Below are 16,836 nucleotides of genomic sequence, written 5' to 3'. Positions count from 1 at the left end.
AGGTTTTGGAATGTTTCATTTAGTCAAGTCTGGGAGCCTGGCATTGGCTGGTTCTTGGGGGTGGTGCCAAGACAATAAAATGTTTGTCACGTGGTAGGACAGAAGTCCTCTTTGATTTCCTAGGAGAAAACAAACTTGGAGGAGGTGAAGCCAGCTGAAAGGCAGCAGGAGAGGAAACCTGCAGAGGCCCAGAGGCCTGCCGAGCTTGCCCCGCTGGAAGACTTTGCAGAGGAGGGACTGCGCCATTAGGCCCAGAGTAGCCCAGGGCCTCTCCCTGTTTCCCTGCTGTCAGTTCCTGGTGGTCCAGAGTTGCTTCTGGGTCCTAAACATACCTATGTTTCTTCTGTCATGAACAAGGACTCAGGCCCCTCTGCTCCTTACATCTCTCTGTATCTCTGCTTGCCTCTAACTTCAATGTTGTTGGGGAAAATTCTGAGTTGAAGTCATCTGTGTCCACTGGTGCCCAGCTCACACCCCATTTTACCATCCCGTACCCGCCTCCTGGTGGTGAGAGCCACTGATAGTGACTCCCAGCTGCTCTGCCCTTGGCTGATGGAGGCCACTTTGCTGGGAAAAGCCTTGCACGTTAACTCTCCCACTCAAGGGGCCAATGATTAATCAGAGAACACAAAAGCTAGGTTCCTTTGCCCCACAAACAACCCTGCTGAGCAATTTGTGTTTCAGAGCCCACTGATGAGATTTGTGCTATGGGCCTTTTATTTATTCTTATTTTGTCTCTGCTGGATTTTCATTGTGGTACATGAGATCCTCTACTTGCCCCACAGCATGTGGGATCTTAGTTCCCAACCAGGGATCGAACTCATGTCCCCTGCCTTGGAAGGCAGATTCTTAACCACCAGGGCAGTCCCCAGGCTATGGGTCTTGAGACTCATCCTTGCTTGGTTCCCTCCCCTCCTCTAGCTTACTTCCAGTTTTCTTTCAGGTGTCTTCGGAGAGCACTCCCTGGATAACTTATATGCAGCCTGACTGAGGCTCTGCTTGTAAGGAATCTGAGAGAACGGTCTCCTGACCCCAGAGTGAGGAGTATACACTGACATCTTACCTTGTAGGGTAGGTGAACCCTACTATTTCTCTTGGTGTGTATGAAGGTCACAGGGAGTGAGCTGACAGGAGACCATTGGCAACTGTGTGTTATATAGCCAAGAGAGGAGTGCTGGTATTTCCTGCTCACCTGATTGCCACACACTTGCTTCAAGGCTGAATTTATAGACAGATGTTACCTAACTATGGCCACAGCAATAAGAGGGCAACATACATTGTAAAACAAAGTATCAAGCAATCACAGGGATTTCACAGAAGATCATTTCTATCTGCAAAATGTTTGACCTTTAGAAATGTCCACTGAGTCTCTTCATAGTACCTTATTTTTAACCAAGTCAAAATCTGATCTGGGTGGAGTTCTCCCTTGAAAACACCCTAACGCATTACTTCTCAAAGTGTGGGCCATGGACCAGAAGCATCAGTATCACCTGGGAGTTTGTTAGAGACGCAGAGTCTTGGGATCCACCTGAGGCCAGCTGAGTCAGAATTTGCATTTTAATGAGATTCCACAGAAGATCCTATACACAAGAAAGTTTGAGAACACTTGCCTGAATATATCCTAAGGGTGAATTTTGCATGGTGAATATCTGTGTAAAAATTTGAAGCTGACAGAATCCGCAAAAAAACAAATGCTCAAGATGGAATAAAAGCTCACTTATCTAGAGCTCATATACTCTCCACCTTGACTGCCAAAAGAACAGCCTAGAACTAGGGGTTTCAGGCATATGGTTTTAAAGTCTTCTGCAAGTTTAGTTTTAGTTGCTCAGTTGTGTCTGATTCTTTGTGGCCCTATGGACTGTAACCCACCAGGATTCTCTGTCCATGGAATTTTCCAGAGAAGAATACTGGGGCGGGTGGCCAGTTCCTTCTATAGGGGATCTTCCAGACCCAGGGATCGAGCCCGAGTCTCTTGCATTGCAGGCAGATCCTTTACTGTCTGAGCCACCAGGGAAGGCCAAGTTTGAGAGCGATTAAAAAGGTGTAAACTGATTTCCTGGAGTATTGATTCTCAAACTATAATCCTAGATCAGTAGTATATGCATGCCCCAGTGACTTGTTAGAAATGCAGAGCTCCTAGGAGTCCCCTGGTTGCCAAGGGATTAAGATTTCACCTTGCAATTCACGAAGTATGGTTTCGGCCCCTAGTCAGGGAGCTAAGATATGGTTTACTTGCATTGTCGTTGTTCTGTCGCTCAGTCATGTCCGACTCTTTGCTACCCAGACTGCAGCATGCCAGGCTGCCCTGTGCATAACCATCTCCCAAAGCTTGCTCAAACTCATATCCGTTGAGTCAGTGATGCCATCCAACCATCTGATCCTCTGTTACCCTCTTCTCCTCTTGTCCTCGATCTTTCCCAGCTTCAGGGTCTTTTCCAATGACTCAGCTCTTCCCATCAGGTGGCCAAAGTATTGGAGCTTCAGCTTCAGCTTCAGCATCAGTCCTTCCAATGAATATTCAGGGTTGATTTCCTTTAGGATTGACTGGTTGGATCTCCTTGCTGTCCAAAGGAATCTCAAGAGTCCTCTCCAGGACCACAATTCAAAGGCATCAATTCTTCTGCACTCCACCTTTTTTTATCGTCCAACTTTCACATCCATACATGACTACTGGAAAAACCATAAAACCATAACTTTGATTATACGGACCTATGTAGGTAAAGTAATGTCTCTGCTTTTTAATACACTGTCTAGATTAGTCATTGCTTTTCTTCCAAGGAGCAAGTGTCTTTTAATTTCATGGCTGTAGTCACCATCTGCAGTGATCTTGGAGCCCAAGAAAATAAAGTCAGCCACTGTTTCCATTGTTTCCCCATCTGTTTGTTGTGAAGTGATGGGACCAGATGCCATGATTTTCATTTTTTGAATGTTGAGTTTTATTTATTTTTTATTTATTTTTTTTGAATGTTGAGTTTTAAACCAACTTTTTCACTTCCTCTTTCACCTCATCAAGAGGCTCTTTAGTTCCTTTTTGCTTCTGGTATGCTGCTCCTGCTGCTAAGTCGCTTCAGTCATGTCCGACTCTGTGCGACCCCATAGATGGCAGCCCACCAGGCTCCCCTGTCCCTGGGATTCTCCAGGCAAGAATACTGGAGTGGGTTGCCATTGCTTCTGGCATAAGGTTGGTGTAATCCTCATATCTGCAGTTATTGATATCTCTCCTGGCAATCTGGATTCCTGCTTATGAGTCATCCAGCCCTGCATTTCTTATGATGTACTCTGCATATAAATTGAATAAGCAGAGTGACAATATACAGCCTTGACGTACTCCTTTCCCAATTTTGAACCAGTCTGTTGTTCTAAGTCCAGTTCTAACTGTTCCTTCTTGACTTGCATACAAGTTTCTCAGGAGACAGGTTAGGTGTTCTGGTATTCCCACTTCTTTAAGAATTTTTCACAGTTTGTTGTGATCCACACAGTCAAAGGCTTTAAGCATAGTCAATGAAGCAAGTAGATGTTTTTCTGGAATTCTCTAGTTTTATCTATGATCCAATGGATGTTGGCAATTTGATCTCTGGATCCTCTGATTTTTCTAAAACCAGTTTGTACATCTGGAAGTTCTCGGTTCACATATCGTTGAAGCCTAGCTTGAAGGATTTTAAGCATTACTTTGCAAACGTGAAATAAGCGCAATTGTGTGGTAGGTAGTTTGAGCATTCTTTGACATTGCCACTTTTTGGGATTGGAACGAAAACTGACCTTTTCCAGTCCCGTGGCCACTGTTGAGTCTTCCAAATTTGCTGATATATTTAGTGCAGACTTTCACAGCATCATCTTTTAGGATTTGAATTAGATCAGCTGGAATTCTATCACCTCCACTAGTTTTGTTCCTAGTGATGTTTCCTAGAGCCCACTTGACTTCACACTCCAGGATGTCTGGCTCTAGGTGAGTGATCACACCATCGTGGTTATCTGGGTCATTAAGATCTTTTTTGTAACCATCATGTTTATCTGGGTCATTAAGATCTTTTTTGTTATCATTCTTCTATGTATTCTTGCCACCTCTTCTTAATATCTTCTGCTTCTGTTAGGTCCATACCATTTCTGTCCTTTATTGTGCCCATCTTTGCATGAAATGTTCCTTTGGTAACTCTTATTTTCTTGAAGAAATCTCTAGTCTTTGCCATTCTATTGTTTTTGATATAAAACAAAACATGAAATGGAAGCAATAGTCTAACAAATTCAGTAAAGATTTCTAAAATGGTCCACATTTTTAAAAAATCTGAAAAAAAAATGCAAAGTTTCTGCCCATGCATAAGACTGGGGTGTATAGAGGATGGGGTCCAGCTTTCTGCATTTTAGCAGGCCCTCTGGGTGATTCTAATGCATGCTCAAATTTTACTTCTGCTGTCCTGGAGGAAGCAAAGAGCAAAACTGATGACAACAGAAAATACAAAGGAAAATAAACAAAGAAACATAGGTACTGAACAGGCAGAGAGAGGTCTAGGATCACTCAGGCTTGAATTAAAGGTGTAAGAAGGAGTATGCCAATGAAAAAAATCATTCAGTAGTCAATCTAAGAAAGAAATGGAAATTTGTATTTGAGTCAACCTGACAGTTATAACCCAGGAGACAGTTTCTTAGAGAGGTCTGAGAACTGTTCAAAGAGGTAAAGGGGTGGCTACTACATACGTAATTTTGATGAAGGGGTAAGATGAGCAATCAAGGACTCATCTTGTAGAAGTTGACTGCTACTTACAAGGGACAGATATTTTAGTTAATGGTTTTAGTGCCTTTCAGTATTTGGGAAGATGAAAAACACTGTCTTTATAAAATGTTTTCTTGGAAGGATCTAACTCTCTGAGGGCCAGTTCTGTTAGTTTTCCTAGGGCGCAAAGTGCCTCATTCTAATCTTTACCTTGATTTCCTTTCAGGGTGTTATAGGTCAGTGACTACAGTGCTAATGACTTGATCTTGTGGAACTGGATGGCGGGCAACTTTCTTTATCTTACAATCCCTTCCCTTTCAAATTTCTACCAAATTATAGGCATTTCTTGACCGATTTGTCTCATGGCATTAGGAATGTTCATTCCAAGATCAAAGGTAAAGATTTTGTGGATAGGCCGCTCCATGTGCTATTACTGGACTAAGCCCTGTTAACAGTGACCCAAATCCTCCAGACCGCCTGTCTTACATCTATTACGGTCTAGGAAATGGTTCCCTCTTGTTGCTATTTCCCATATCTGCAGGTACAGTTACTGATCTTACAGGATTACATAATTGGTCAAGTCATCTAATCATCACTACTTTTATATGAGGCTCAGTCACACATTTAGTAGAGCAAGAAAAAATAATCTTATAAAATAAACAGAATGCAAGTAATAAAGCTAGCAACACTAGTAAGGTCATAAGTAAATATTTAAGCTAAAAATTTCCATTAGGTGCAGCCAAGCATCACCCCAGATCATCTGGCCAGTCTGTTCTGCACCAATGACTGTCTTTCAGTTCAATTCAGTTCAGTCGCTCAGTCGTGTCCGACTCTGCAACCCCATGAATCGCAGCATGCCAGGCCTCCCTGTCCATTACCAACTCCCTGAGTTTACTCAAACTCACGTCCATCGACTTGGTGATGCCATCCAGCCATCTCATCCTCTGTCGTCCCCTTCTCCTCCTGCCCCCAAATCCCTCCCAGCATCAGAGTCTTTTCCAATGAGTCAACTCTTCGCATGAGGTCTTTAAGGGAAATGATAAACTGGCATTGTACACAAAGTTCACCAAAGATGTCTGCATGCACAAGGTGAGTGGTGGGTCACTGTGACTTCTTACAGGATTCCGAAAGGAATGCTGTCTTCTAAGGAGTTAAGTGGTTGGCTCTGGTAAAAGAAAAAAGTGATCTTTATGGTTGAGCAGGTAGTTCTGTCATGGGGGAGGTCTGGTTTAATGCATAACAGATGCATATAGTGTACATTAGAGGGGAGGAAAGAGGTCCAAGTGGGCAGAGGGGAAAAAATTATGTTTAAATTTATCTTGTCTTGCTTTAAAATATGACTTTTATTTATTGAGTACATTTCAGTAAGAGGGGTGAGTGTTAATAAAGATACAGTCATTAAACAACTATATGGCTGGGGCAAAAACTGTAAAGTATGGAAGAGAAGATGCTGGAAAGTTAGTGAGAGAATCAATACAGGGTGTATCAGGAGTTTGGCCTTTTTACTCCCAAATAATGTGAAGCCACTCAGACTCTCAGTGGCAGAATAATGTCGTTAAGAAAGAAAAACATAGTTTTGCATTTGAAAGGGAGAGGATTCCATTATCTAAAGATTTAGTTTACCCAGTGATGCAGAATGGATGAAGCACTTTTCAGTTCAGTTCAGTTCAGTTGCTCAGTCGTGTCCGACTCTTTGCAACCCCATGAATTGCAGCATGCCAGGCCTCCCTGTCCATTACCAACTCCCGGAGTTCACTCAAACTCATGTCCATCGAGTTGGTGATGTCATCCAGCCGTCTCATCCTCTGTCGTCCCCTTCTCCTCCTGCCCCCAATCCCTCCCAGCATCAGGGTCTTTTCCATTGAGTCAACTTTTTGCATGAGGTGGCCAAAGTATTGGAGTTTCAGCTTCAGCATCAGTCCTTCCAGTGAACACCCAGGACTGACCTCCTTTAGGATGGACTGGTTGGATCTCCTTGCAGTCCAAGGGACTCTCAAAAGTCTTCTCCAACACCACAGTTCAAAACCATCAAGTTTTCGGTACTCAGCTTTCTTCACAGTCCAACTCTCATATCCATACATGACCACTGGAAAAACCACAGCCTTGATTAGATGGACCTTTGTTGGCAAAGTAATATCTCTGCTTTTGAATATGCTATCTAGGTTGGTCATAACTTTTCTTCCGAGGAGTAAGCGTCTTTTAGTGTCATGGTTGCAATCACCATCTGCAGTGATTTTGGAGTCCCCCAAAATAAAGTCTGAGACTGTTTCCACTGTTTCCCCATCTATTTCCCATGAAGTGATGGGACCAGGTGCCATGATCTTCGTTTTCTGAATGTTGAGCTTTAAGCCAGCTTTTTCACTCTCCTCTTTCACTTTCAAGAGGCTTTTTAGATCTTCTTCACTTTCTGCCATAAGGGTGGTATCATCTGCATATCTGAGGTTATTGATATTTCTCCCTGCAGTCTTGATTCCAGCTTGTGCTTCTTCCAGCCCAGTGTTTCTCATAATGTGCTCTGCATATAAATAAACAGTGTGACAATATACAGCCTTGATGTACTCCTTTTCCTATTTGGAACCAGTCTGTTGTTCTATGTACAGTTCTAACTGTTGCTTCCTGACCTGCATATAGGTTTCTCAAGAGGCAGGTCAGGTGGTCTGGTATTCCCATCTCTTTCAGAATTTTCCACAGTTTATTTTTATATACAGTTAAATCATGAATAATACCCAAGGGTAACTCTGAAGTCATGCTCAGAAACTTCTACGGTAACAGGATCTAGTCAGACCAGTATTGGGGTGCCTAGGACTTTATTTTGAGTATTCTTTGCAGAAAATGAAATGAGTCATGTCACAATTTCCGGGTACCTTTCAGTGTTACATAAAGGTAACTACATCTCTCTTCAAAACACTTTTCAATTTTGTTCTGCTGGTATTTTTGCAAACTAAAATTCGCTTTCTCACTTACCCTTCACACTTTTGTGCTTCTACCCGTGATTTTTTTTATTTGTAATAATACTGAATAAGAAAATGAAATCGCAATTTAATATTCTTATAAACCACAAAGGAATTCAGCCCATGAAACACACTTACAGGTCATGATTTTCTTTCACTTTCGTGAATTTTCCTTATTTCTTTTTAATGAGTTGTGTAGATTGACACAACATCACACAGCGTGTTGCTCTGCCTAGTACCTCACTGGGCTGAAATACAAGATGCCCAAAATGTCCTTCAGGATGGAGAAATACACAGGATGCATTAAAATATATAATTCTAAGAGCATTATTCAGTAGCTGCACTGCTTGGTGCTTTATGCTTAAGTTATCAAGCAGTACAAAAGCTAGATGATGTCTTAGTGGCTTTAAGAGGTTAAGGGATCTCCTTAAACCCCAGTGTCAAAGGGAATAACATTAATTTATAATGGTCATGTTAATCTCAGGTAGCCTGTAGCCAGGTTAAATGAATGCCTACTCTGCATGGGTGGGAGAGCCTGTACTTTCTCACCTATGGGGGTTTCTGAGAGAGATTTCAGCTCCGATGACTAGCTCGGTCACAATGTGTCTTAGTTTTCACCAGTACAAGTATTTTGCAACAAAAAACAAAGACGCAGTTGCTTTTGATAGCCTTTGCTAAAACTTCAAAAAACATTCTTTAAAGATTCACAAAATGCTCTCAGTAGTTTTACTATTAATGTGGTCTTTTGTTGATTGCAAAATAGAACACCCACTTTTACAACTGAAACAAATTAAAAACACATTATTGGAATTTTTTTATTGGTGTGTCTTTTCGACCCCATGGACTATAGCCTGCCTGTCTCCTCTGTCCATGGAATTCTTCAGGCAAGAATGCTGGAGTATGTTGCCATTTCCTCCTCCAAGGGATCTTCCTGATCCAGGAATGGAACCTGCATCTCCTGCATTGGCTGGCAGTTCCTTTACCACTGAGCCACTGGTATTGTCTTTAAAGTTTTACTCTGTTTTTATATATAACCCATTGACAAGCACTCAAAAAACTGTCTCCTGATAGAAGAGCACGTAAAGCCACCTCTTCTGTATCCTGTCATAGATGAAACATGGCTCCTGCCATGAGGGACATGCCATATGTCCATTTTACAGGACTGCCTGTAAAATGACTGTAAAAGCACCCACCGTCCTAAAGCTTTCATCCCAGGGTATCAGTGCATTCCAATCCCAAAGAAGGACAGTGCCAAAGAATGTTCAAACTACTGTACAATTGTGCTCATTTCACACACTACCAAGGTAATGGTCAAAATCTTTCAAGCTAGGCTTCAGCAGTACGTGAACCAAGAACTTCCAGATGTGCAAGCTGGATATGGAAAAGGCAATGGAACCAGAGAGTAAATTGCCAACATTTGTTAGATCATAGAGAAAGCAAGAGAATTCCAGAAAAATATCTACTTCTGCTTCATTGACTACACTAAAGTCTTTGACTGTTTAGATCACAACAAACTGTGGAAAACTCTTAAAGAGATGAGAATACCAGACCACCTTACCTGTCCTCTAAGACACTTGTATGCAGGGCAAGAAGCAACAGTTAGAACCGGACATAGAACAGATTGGTTCAAAATTGGGAAAGGAGTATGTCAAGGCTGTATATTGTCACCCTGCTTATTCAACTTATATGCAGAGTACATTATGTAAAATGCCAGGCTGAATGACTCACAAGCTGGAATCAAGATTGCTGGGAGAAATATCAACAACCTCAGATGTGAAAATGATACCACTTTAATGGCAGAAAGTGAAGAAGAACTAAAGAGCCTCTTGATGAAGGTGCAAGAGGAGAGTGAAAAGGCTGGCTTGAAACTCAACATTCAAAAAATGAAGATCATGGCATCTGGTCCCATCACTCCATGGTAAATAGAAGGGGAAAAAGTGGAAATAGTAACAGATTTAATTTCTTGGGTTCCAAAATCACTGCAGATGGTAACTGCAGCCATGAAATTAAAAGACACTTACTCCTTGGAAGGAAAGCTATGACAAACCTAGGCAGCGTATTAAAAAGTAAAGACATTACTTTGCTGACAAAGATCTATATAATCAAAGCTATGGTTTTTCCAGTAGTCATGGAAAGTGAGAGTTGGACCATAAAGAAGGCTGAATGCCAAAGAACTGATGCTTTTGAATTGTGGTACTGAATACTCTTGAAAATCCTTTGGATGGCAAGGAGATCAAACCAATCAATACTAAAAGAAATCAACCCTGAATATTCATTGGGAGGACTGATGCTGAAGTTCCAATACTTAGGCCATCTGAGGGAATGAACCAATTCATTGGAAAAGCCCCTGATGGTGGGAAGGATTGAAGGCATAAAAGAGAAAGAGGCAGCAGAGGATGAGATGGTTAGATAGCATCATTGACTCAATGGACATGAATTTGAGCAAACTCTGGGACATAGTGAAGGACAGGGAAGCCTGGCAAGGTGCATGCAGTCCATGGGGTCGCAAGGAGTTGGACACCACGTAGTGACTCAACAACAGCAATCAACATTTATCTACTCTCTGCAGAGAAATCACTGTTTCCACTTGGTTCACTAAGACGTGAAAGAGGCAGCAAGACAGGGAGAAAAGGTTCTTTTATTTTATCAAAATCATAGGAAGAATTAGGGAAAGAAAGGTTGAGAGAAGGGTGCTCCTGGGTCTTCCTTTTGTTGAGTCACTGCCTTTATTCATCTGTTTTGTCAGTTTTCAACAGCAGTATTGTTTTTGTCTTACAAGAGGAATAAAACTTGAGCTTGAGCCATATAGTAAGAAGCAAACTTTGAACATTGAGAAAAGTCACTTAAAACAGATTCTACTTAGTGATATGAATCTATAACATTACCAAATATCTGAGTAGAGCCACAGGATCAAAACACTGAGGGCACATTCAAGAACCACCATATTGATATTTGTGTGCTCCACAAATGTTAAGAACAACACGAAACAGAAGGCCACTTCTGGCCACTTTTGGCCTTGATCTGAAGCATCACTTGAGTAAGACAAAGCTTTATTATCTATTTTCACAGGGCAGAAGTCTAAAACTTATTGTTCTATGGCTCTGGTTTCACTACCTTAAATGAACGAATTTCGCCATGGACATACATTTTGTTCCAGAAAAATGAACATTTTCATATAATTCTCAAAGTGTTTATAAAGTGCAGGGAGAAAATTCACAGCCGGAAGAATATGACACAGTGAGAATGCCAGTGTGGGCAACAACACTATTATCCAATAAAAAACAACAAAAACAAGCTGTAAGGATGTTAATTGTTACCTTAGGGTAATTTAGGTATCCTCAGATGGCATCTGCAGGCCGTCTTATCAAGCACATATTTCATCTGCGGACTGGCATCCCTAGTCGACAGTTTGGAATTAACGAGGGCTGGAGTGGCTGGGCCTCTATATCTCTCCACTAGGTGCACCTAGCTCATGGTTCAGGAGTCTGTGGCCATTTGGCCCAGGGCTTGCCTTTGCTTGGTTGTAGATTCCCAGGATATTAATAGCTAACATTTACCAGGCACTGTTTTCCAAGCAGTGGGCTAAGTTTATGTGAATTATTCAACTTCATGCTTATTACAGAAATACTTTGAGAAGTCCTGTTTAATGAGAAAATTGATATGACAGAAGACAAGCAGCTTATCTGGGGTCTTGCACTTAGGAAATAGCAGAGTATGTTTTGAAACTTGTGGTCGGTGTCCATAACTGGTGGCCTTAACCACTGGGATACACAGTCACAGACCTGTTATTTTAAATCAAATATGCAGAGTGCAAAGTCAAAATTTTGTTCATTTACAACAATTGGGAAATTACTTCCAAAGACAGCTAAACTAATATTTGCCTGCTTTGCTTGGTACCTACTGCATGCTCTGTTCTGAGATGGTAGCGTGTGGTTTACGATTTATACTTCAAAGTTGGCATTTACTGACCACCTATGATGCCAGCCACTCTTCTGATTTTAAATTGCTCTGTATCAAACTGACTCAACTTTCCAGTCATAAAACAACAGCTGCTTATGATCGTTATCTCCCCTGGTTCTGGAGGTTGACTGGGCTCAGCTGGGCTGTTCTGATTGCAGCCTTGCAGAGAGTTGCAGGCTGACGGTGGCTGGGTGGTCAGGCTGCAGACAGGGTGGAATCAACTTGCAAACTCCTTCACTCACACGTGGGGGTCTGGACCAGAAGAATACAGACAGCTGTGGGCTGAGTGCATGGATCTCTCTCTCTCTCCATCTCTCCAACACGGCCGCTTGGGGTGGGCAGACTTCTCAGACGTGGCTCAGGGCTTCAAAGCTGTGTGCCCTGAGAAAGCACGCAGAGCCTGACACTTCCACCACATCCTGGTCATCTGTGGGAAGTTATGAGAAGGGTCAGCCCATCCTCAGGGAGGGGGATTAGTCTCCACCTCATGACAGGAAGAGTGACAAAGAGCATAGGATACGTCTTAAAAACACCACGGAACAATTACAAACACTTGCATCATTACCTTAGTTAATTACCAGATTATCTGTGCAAAGTAGACATTACCTATTGGGGGAGGAATCATACACTCAGGTAGGAATTGACAGAACTCAGATTCAAACTCAGTCTGCCCGAATCCACAACACAACCCTATTCTCTCCTAAATGCTTTCATCTACCACACTCTAACACCTTAGTCCAAAAAGATGTGAGGCTTCCAGCAGAATTAAAACAGAAAATTTCAGGATAAAAAAGAGGACTGTTCCGTACAAGTGGAGTAAATCAGTAGTATCAGGTATTCATTCAATTATGAAATATGTTTTAAATGCCTACTGAATCCTAGGTGCTAGGGATATATGGATCGACAGATAGGATTCAAGCAGAGTAAGGAGGGGTAGGTATCAATATCAGTATTTCCCACATTTTCTGCTCTTATGAATGTTAAGTTTTAGAGGAATTGGCAATTAACAGGCAACCAAGACACAGCAATATGTTATGAGTCATGGTAAGTACTCAGAAGCGATTAAAGGATATGGTGAAATTTGTGTTCTTCATTCCACGTGGTTCTTTAGAATTCACAGCCATATTACCTCACCCACCTTCACACGGATAATAATATAGCGCTGGCCAGGCCAAAAATAGTTGCTCTGGCGACAGCAATGGGCCCAAAAAATGGACACATGACTCAAGAAGTGCTAATTAGAGTGTTTCCTGGATTCACACACGCACAGAGGAAAAAGCAGTTTTCTTTCTACAGGGGTTGCGAAGCGGGGGAAGCTGCACACGGCGGCGGGTGGCCTTGTGAAGACACTTACCTGGCTGAAGATGAAGTGAGGCCTGCACTGAGAGGGAGGGAAGGCCTTGTGGGGTCAGGGAGAGGAAGGAGAGGGGCGAGGCGAGGAAAGACCTGGTCCCGGCCACCGGAAGACTTCGCCTTTCGCAGAGCTCTCTGCTTACCGTCTCAGCCTTGCGCTGCCTGACGCCTGTGGCCTGCTCTGCAAAACCCACCCAAGTGTGAGGCGGGGACAGGTCTTTCTTGTCTTCCCGGGTACAGACTCTGGGACACATTTGGTGCTCAATGAATATTTATCTGATCAATGAGGGTTGACGGATGAGTGCGTGAATGACTTTGAGAACAAAAAAAAAAAAATCACACAGAGGAAACCCTCTTTCCCCTCTATCTAACTAGAAGGACGGTGCCCAGCTAAGTTGAGGAGTCAAGGAAATTTTAGCATTTTCATATTTTTTAAAAAATTTTTAATTAATATTGAGTTTCCTCAAAAAATTAAAATGAGAATGGCCACACGATCTAGCAAAACCACTTCTGGATGTATTTCCCAAGGAATGAAAACAGAATATCAGAGAGATAGCTGCACCCCCATGTTCATTGCAATGCTATTCACAATAGCCAAGACATGGAAACAACCTAAGTGTTCATCAGCAGATGAATGGTTAAAGAAGATGTACACACACACACACACGTGCACACACACACACACAGACACACACAAGGGAGTATTATTCAGGCATGAGAAAGAAGGAAATTCTGTCATTTGTGACAACACGGGTAGACCCTAAAGGCGTTATGCTAAGTGAAATAAACCAGACAAAGGAGGACGGATAGGGTGTGGGGTCACTTACACAGGAAGTCTGAAAAAAAGTCAGATTCATAGAAACAGAGAGTACAAAAGTGGTTGCCAGGGGCTGGAGGGCAGGGAAGTACGGAGAACTCAGTGGAAAAGCACAGACTTGTCATAAACTTTCGGCTGCAAGATGAATAAGGTCTGAGGATCTGATGTAAACGTGGGACTCTAGTTGACAGCATTGTGCTGTGCAATTGAAATTTGCTAAGAAAATCAAACCTAAATGTCTCACCACTGTCCCCCTGCTGCTGCTGCTAAGTCGCTTCACTTGTGTCCGACTCTGTGCGACCCCATAGACAGCGGCCCACCAGGCTCCCCTGTCCCTGGGATTCTCCAGGCAAGAACACTGGAGTGGGTTGCCATTTCCTTCTCCAATGCAGGAAAGTGAAAAGGGAAAGTGAAGTCGCTCAGTCGTGTCCGACTCTTCGAGACCCCATGGTCTGCAGCCTACACCTCCCCATAAAATAGATGATATGTGAGGTGAGGGATCTGTTAGTTAATTAGATGGGGGAAGTCCTTCCAAAATTTATAATGTATATCAAATCAGTACAACATACATTTTAAATATCTTACAACTTTATATGTCAATTATATTTCAACAAAACTGGAAAGAATTTAAAAAACACACAGTATTACAGTTTCCCTGGTAGTCCAGTGGTTACAACTCCATGCTTCCAGAGCAGGTGGCACCAGTTCGATCCCCGGGCAGGAAACTGAGGTCCCACGTGCCGCTGAGGCATGGCCAAAACATTAAAAGAAGAAAAACATATAGTATTGATTCAAATACTACATTGTCAACAGTCATCAGTTAGTAGCATACAACATACAATCATACAAGCTGTAAGTTTTCCTTCACATGGACATGAATACAAGTTAGGTAATGAAACCAAATATCCCAAACCTTTAAAATACGTACATCTTAAGGATCAACTTAGTTTAAGGAACTCAGTACCGACAGGTTGACCACACAGAAATGACAAAGGTAAGAGGAGTTCAAACATTCATAATTCCAGCTTTCCGCCATCATGGGCTTCAAGCCTATAAAAATAACGGAACTTCCTTCAGAATTAAATAATAACAACTGGACTTAGTACAGTCAGAGAAGAATCAGGCAGCTAGGGCCTGAGGACCCAAATGTTACCAGATTGGATGTATCTTTGTGAAACCTCAGAGGTGTAATTTAAAAATTACTGGGTTAATTTGCTTTTCTAGAGCAAATGGCCCCTGAAAATGAAGGTGTAATTTATCATCCAGGCAGGAGGATGAAAAGTTCCTGGTGGGTAGCCAGGCCTTGTCTGGTCTCATAAATTCTGGTGTTCTGAGATTTCCGCCGTCCTTGGGGAGTTTATGGACACGGTAGATTTCCATGTTATCACCTTTCATTTCCAGTTCTGGCAACATAGACCTTTTTATTAAAAAGAAATCAAAAGAAACATAAAACCAGTAAACAGCAATAAAAACTCAGAAAGAATGCAGACATAGAATCTGATGCTGCTGGTCATTAAATTCTAAAGGCTTCCTTCTTTTCCCCTATACTCAGGAGACCACCACCCTCATGCTCCTTCCCATCCCTACCCCTTCTAAACTAGCCTTCACTCATCTACACTCAGGAGCAAATGATGGTGAGCAAAGACATTTCTCTTTCTTTTTTTTAATTATTATTATTTTTAAATTTTATTTATTTATTTATTTATTTTTTAAACTTTACATAATTGTATTAGTTTTGCCAAATATCAAAATGAATCCGCCACAGGTATACATGTGTTCCCCATCCTGAACCCTCCTCCCTCCTCCCTCCCCATACCATCCCTCTGGGTCGTCCCAGTGCACTAGCCCCAAGCATCCAGTATCGTGCGTCGAACCTGGACTGGCATCTCGTTTCATACATGATATTTTACATGTTTCAATGCCATTCTCCCAAATCATGTCTTGATGATTTAAGAGAACTAAGCTTTAAGATAGGACTGTGAGTTCTGATGGCGAGCTATCCAGTCTAGTGAGAAAATAGACAATGCATTTTGGGGCCCATGGATTTTTACAGAAACCTTTCTGGTATCACGGGAGAGCAAGTTTTGCAAACCAACCCAAATATAAGGGTCTTCAGTTCAGTTCAGTTCAGTAGCTTAGTCGTGTCCGACTCTTTGCGACCCCATGAACTGTAGCACGCCAGGCCTCCCTGTCAATCACCAGCTCCCAGAGTTTACCCAAACTCATGTCCATCGAGTCGGTGATGCCATCCAGCCCTCTTATCCTCTGTTGTCCCCTTCTCCTCCTGCCCCAATCCCTCCCAGCATCAGCGTCTTTTCCAATGAGTCAACTCTTTGCATGAGGTGGCCAAAGAATTGGAGTTTCAGCTTCAGCATCAGTCCTTCCAATGAACACCCAGGACTGATGTCCTTTAGAATGGACTGGTTGGATCTCCTTGCAATCCAAGGGACTCTCATGAATCTTCTCCAACACTATAGTTCAAAAGCATCAATTCTTTGGCACTCAGCTTTCTTCACAGTTCAACTTTCACATCCATACATGACCACTGGAAAAACCACAGACTTGATTAGAAGGACCTTTGTTGGCAAAGTAACGTCTCTGCTTTTGAATGTGCTATCTAGGTTGGCTATAACTTTCCTTCCAAGGAGTAAGCGTTTTTTAATTTTACGGCTGCAATCACCATCTGCAGTGATTTTGGAGCCTCCCAAAATAAAGTCTGACGCTCTTTCCATTCTTTCCCCATCTATTTCCCATGAACTGATGGGACCAGATGCCATGATCTTCGTTTTCTGAATGTTGAGCTTTAGGCCAACTTTTTCCCTCTCCTCTTTCACTTTCATCAAGAGGCTTTTGAGTTCCTCTTCACTTTGTGCCATAAGGGTGGTGTCATCTGCATATCTGAGGTTATTGATATTTCTCCCAGCAATCTTGATTACAGCCTGTGCTTCTTCCAGCCCAGCGTTTCAAATGATGTACTTTGCATATAAGTTAAATAAGCAGGGTGACAATATACAGCCTTGACGTACTCCTTTTCCTATTTGGAACCA

This window comes from Bos indicus, chromosome 13 (genome assembly GCF_029378745.1).
Source record: "Bos indicus isolate NIAB-ARS_2022 breed Sahiwal x Tharparkar chromosome 13, NIAB-ARS_B.indTharparkar_mat_pri_1.0, whole genome shotgun sequence".
Lineage (NCBI taxonomy): Eukaryota > Metazoa > Chordata > Mammalia > Artiodactyla > Bovidae > Bos > Bos indicus.
Note: the sequence above shows the minus strand (reverse complement) of the source record.